The following is a 5,478-nucleotide window of genomic DNA, read 5'->3' on the forward strand; positions in this document are numbered from 1 at the left end:
TATATATATATATACATATATATATAATAAATAGAAAAGTAATCGTGTTTTATAGACGTACATTGTAGACGAATGGGATGATATAAATCATAAAAACAAGAAACATAAATATTTATTGATTCCTGAAAAAAGGAAACATTATTTCCGTAATGTCAATCAAATCTTCTTTCTACTAGATATTAGAAAAAGTTATTATGTTTGCAACAAAAATTCATTCGTAAGATATTCACAATACAGTAAATATTTATGTTTTTCTTGTTTTTATGATTTGTATCATCCCATTCGTCTACAATGTACGTCTACAAAACACGATTAATTTTCTATTTATTATTATTAATAAATCAATTATTGTTAATAAAAAGAAGTTTACAAATATATGACTTACTTGTTCCTAATCATAATTTCCAATTTCTAATTTTATCAGGAACCGTAAGAGTTTTCATTACAATCTTATTTATGCGTTCATGTGAATAATAACGACGATAATGATGATAATAATAAATATTCTATATAAATGAGTGTTTAATTATTATCTAAAAAATATTAATTTGTAATAATACTAATAGGTAATTTCATGAAATTTGATAACAATCAAAAAGTAATTAAAATATAATAACATTAAATTAAAATAAAGTTTATAAAAATATTAATATTTTCATTTATACAGTACATTTTTCAAATTATACTACAATAATTATTTAAAAAATCGATTTCTTCGGAACTATGGGTCAATAGCCCGTCACCTGGTGTTCCCCTTGTTAGTATCAAATTAAGTTTGAATTATTTATAATTAGTATCAAAGCATTCACATTAATGTATAAATTTACAAAATTTTAGTCTTTAATAATTTTCTTGAAATAAACAGTTTTAATCTATGTTTTAATTAAATTGACAAAATATTGAGTAAGAGCAATGGCAACTTATAAAAATAACTAAAAATAATTCAAACTGAGTGTAACATGAAATTATCAATTTAACAGTGCATGCATAAATTCTGTAATAAAGAGGCATTCAGGACTAAATTTATTCTATTCTATTATAACTTATTCATTTCAAGGCAACGGATGTATGGAATGCTGTACATACATTTATCCATATATTTTTATTAAATTGATGCATATATGCATCTGGGTATATAGTAAATATATTAATGAAATTATCATACATCCGTTACCTCAATAAAAAAATGAATACATTACTCACCAACCCAATGCACTACGGCGGAGTTATCAGCAACGTCGCTACGATGATTCTGTAACAAAAAGAATATAAAATCCAAATTAGAACAGAGTAAAAAATCAACCAATATTTTACAAGTTTTAAAAAATATTTATTAAATGCAAAGTTTTCTTGAAAATAATCATATAAATTTTAAAAGTTATAATTCCTATAAGCATCAAATTTTTTAATTTACCATTTAGTTATATTTATAAAACTAATTATACATTTTCTTAAAAATACGTATTTACAAAATTTCAAAATAATTTTAAAATAATCTTTTTTAATTATTATTTTTAAATCATTAAAATAAAACGACTAAAGATTAAACAAAAGAGAGATTTTAATAAACAAAAAATGATATTTACCACATAGTTGCTCCGCCGGTGCCTGATGCCTCTCCCAGACCTCCTCCTCCTCCTCTCAGAATCGGGTTGACATCCTCTCGCACAGGACACTCGCGTGAAACACTCGCGAATAATACACTTTAAACGCGCGCGGACTAATCATTTAAAAAAGTCTTTCGCGCGACACTGCGGCACTCCACGTTTACAAAACCCATGATAAGATTTCTATTTCAATCGGTGGAATCAACACCGCACGTCGACGAGTACTTGCAAAACACACGATGTATGCCGAACAAGGGTTAAGCCCCAAACGAAAGAAGACGAAATCGATCGTATCGAGTCCGTCACCTCTGTTTTACGCAAAATCACGTTTAAAATTGACTCAGAGATACGCCCTAACTGCTAGTTCTAATGGGACACAAGTGGTGCTGTACCTCAAGCGAGTCCAAGAGACTGGTAGACGTGACAAGCTCCTCTAATAAGAGTAAAATTGGTACCATTGCCGATTGTCTAACAATCTAGACAATGCAAGAAATGGGATCCAACCCCTCGTCACGAAGCTAGTTTTTAAAAAAACTACCAGAGCTAGGCTCTGACCAAGTCAGATTAAACGTGATTTAGGCTGGTAGATAATGACAGAGAAATGAGCGCCCTGACCAGAGTTATACAACTCCTTTTTGGACGACCCACCAGGGCGGAATTCTATAACTCGTTATGCAACCGTTATGTGCTCATAACGACTGCATAACTCGAGTTATCGAATACAGGCCCAGAGAAGAATCCGAGTCGATCGATCGCTTCTTACCGCTAAGGACCGAACTGTTGGCCGACAGACAGAACGCGTCCTCATTTAGCCGACAGCAACAGTAGTTGCTAAACCGCGCGAACACGCACCACGAAGTGCGTGACATTACGCGGCCGGCATCACCTCGTGCCCGGAGCACTTGGCATGAGAGCGTTGCAGTGACCGTAGCCACCTAAGCAACGTTGCTTCTCCCAAAGAGAGTTCCGCTTTCCTGTCGAAACGTCTCAGATATAATTTCATCGCCGAAATAGAATTCCATCGAATGGGTTTTATTAAAAGTCCATAACTTTAGTCCGATAACTTTAACGGCACTCCCGAAGCAAACGCGCGACGCGACGAACCGGCTGCGGTTCGTTCACTCTTAATTAATTCGGCGGACGAGGGTACGTTCGCTTCCCCATCGTTGGATTTTTATACGAAGAGAACGATTTTGCTCAATATCTAAAAATTTATCTAGACGTATTATTTAGATAAATCTGAAAATTTTTAGATACTTGAGAGAGACCATTCTTTTTGTATATATCCTCCGGGTACTGAGCCCTCTCACCACGTCAAGGTGTACCCGTGGGAGGGAAAATATCATCTGAAAAATGTAACATACAGCTATTATCTATATTATTATGCAATTATCGGTTCACTTTTTAAAAATGAATATCAAGAAAATGAATTGACATCACACGTCAATTCGTCACTATTGTGAATAAATACAGAGTGGTAAAAAAAAATAAAAAATAAAAATGAAATAAATAAATATATAATAAAATATATATAAAAAAGGACTGAATTATGATGTCTGTAAGATATTATTAGAGTCAATGGAATAAGTTAGAGTTAGACAAAAATGTTACATTAAACTAAAAAAATTGTTATCTGTAATTATTGCGAAATAAATTCTGTTATTTTTTCGCTAGCATTTTTGTTCCATGAAATGAGACTGTATTATAGAATCTTGATAAAAAGGTCCTATTATAAAGGTTGAATGCCCTACATATGCAATTTATTGTGAATGGTATATTAATAATATAATATTGAAACAATTTATACAAAACGTATTATATTACGTAAAGTTTGAACCGACCTTGCAGAATTGACAGAAGAAATAAAAAAAATGAAGAGAGAAAGAGAGAGAGAGAGAGAGAGATTTTTAGATCAGGTTCACGAAATAAGTTAAAAGTTTTTATACTTCATATATAAATTAATGTTCACTTTTGCACACATATATGCAAATTTAATATGTGTAAATATTCCACTTTAACATGTAAATATTATTGCATGTTAATTATTTTAAAAATTATTGGAATTTATCAATTCACTTTCTTTTCCAATTTGCAATATTTAATTATCGAATATTAAAATTATTTGAGAGGTGATAAAATACATTAAACATAATAATAAAACCAATTATATATACATATGTCGACTAATATTTATTACAATTTTATAAATTTTTACAAAGTGTTTGATAAATAATGATAAAACTAGGGATAGAGCAAACTAAACTGAATCGAAAAGTCCTCTACCATTTTATAATTTTCAGAAAAGTTAACAAGATATTAATTACTAAAAATAGCTGAACATTAACTTTCAATAATAAAAAACAGCAAATGACAAAAATTATTTATTTTCTTCTCATAGAGTTCTGAGAATTTTTTCAGAATTTTTTAGTATCATATTTTCTCATGTTGATAAAAATAGTTGCCAATAAAAAAATATAGTAGTAAAAGAGATACATACAAAATTCTGAAAAAATTCTTGAAGCTGTATAAGAAGATGATAATTTTTCTTGCTATTTTTCTGTAAACTTGATAGTACTCGAGTAAAAAATGATTAAAAGCCAATATTTGATGATCTTTTATAGTAATTGATATCTTGTTAATTATGCAAAAATTATTGCAAAAATTGCAAAATGGTAGAGAACTTTTCAACTCAGTTTATTCCGCTATACCTCTATGCGGGAGATTTATCGTTATTTATCAAACACCCTGTATAATACTTATTCAAAACAATAATGGATCAATCCAAGCGTAGCGTTTGGAGCGCAACGTTTAGAGCATTTGGAAGAAGCAAGTGAATTACAGTTTTAATGATATTCTAGATAGCGAGATCACGTTATTTTGTTGTCATTTTATTAATAATGTATGTGTGTCAAAAACGTCATTTTTATATGATGAAATGACGACAAGGAAAATAGAACTTGAATTTATTAACACATATTTTTCGATTGTCGGATTATCAAGATCGTTATCGAATATTGAGATTCGATGACAGGAGTACTAAGTATGCTTGATTTTTTTCAAATGTCGCTTTCATAAGAGCACTAGAAATCCCTTAATATGGGTTTAAAATGAATAAAAATATATAAAGATGTATAGTTATTTTTTTCCTCCTTTCTTCTTTTTTCGTACTTTCTCTCACTTTTCGTAAATGTACGAAACTATCGGAATTATATACCGAAGAGGCGATCAGCTTTTTGTTCAGACTTTTATTATAATGTTTATAGAGAGCACGATAACGAAATCAGTTAATCTGCGGGAATCAAAAAATATGGTAGTATAATTCGTATAATTTTTTTTTACTGCACTTGTCATCATATTGATGTCAATATAACATTCCTGACATCATAAAGAAAACCACAAAAATATGATTTTGCTATTTGGAGCATCGATTGTAAGAGTTAAATCTGTACGAAATGCAAGATTCTCGTTTCAAAAATTCTAAGATTTCTATATTTGTATTACCAATAATAATGTTAATTTGTATAATATTTAAACTATTTTACATATAAAACTACTTATAATATAACATTCAATATTTTCAGGAAATAATATTATTCAGCAAATTTAAATAATTATTACATAATATTTTATATTAAGCTATATAACTGTATATAACTGGTATTCCCGTTTTACACACAGAGAAAATTTTATATTTGAAACTACTATAATGTTGTAGAAGCTGCGGACTATCATGACAATTATAAGTTTAAATGTTATAGCTATTTTTTTTAAAACAACAATGCAACGTAAGTTTTACATTTTTTCATAGTAAAAATTTTTTATTATAAAATCATTTTTCTAAAATAATTTTATACTTGTATGTAATAATATA

The 5,478-nt window shown here is 29.2% G+C and overlaps 1 protein-coding gene across 1 annotated transcript in view; it reads right to left on the minus strand.

The window, feature by feature from the left end:
• Positions 1-1,242, minus strand: part of LOC108757121 (peroxisomal leader peptide-processing protease-like) — a 93,338-nt gene extending 92,096 nt beyond the window's left edge. Inside the window, exon 1 of the mRNA XM_018501499.1 lies at positions 1,204-1,242. The gene's annotated coding sequence lies outside the window, so the exon portion shown is untranslated. The remainder of the gene's footprint in view (positions 1-1,203) is intronic.
• Positions 1,243-5,478: the final 4,236 nt, after the last annotated feature.

This window comes from Trachymyrmex septentrionalis, unplaced genomic scaffold, assembly GCF_001594115.1.
Source record: "Trachymyrmex septentrionalis isolate Tsep2-gDNA-1 unplaced genomic scaffold, Tsep1.0 scaffold132, whole genome shotgun sequence".
In the NCBI taxonomy this organism is placed as follows: domain Eukaryota; kingdom Metazoa; phylum Arthropoda; class Insecta; order Hymenoptera; family Formicidae; genus Trachymyrmex; species Trachymyrmex septentrionalis.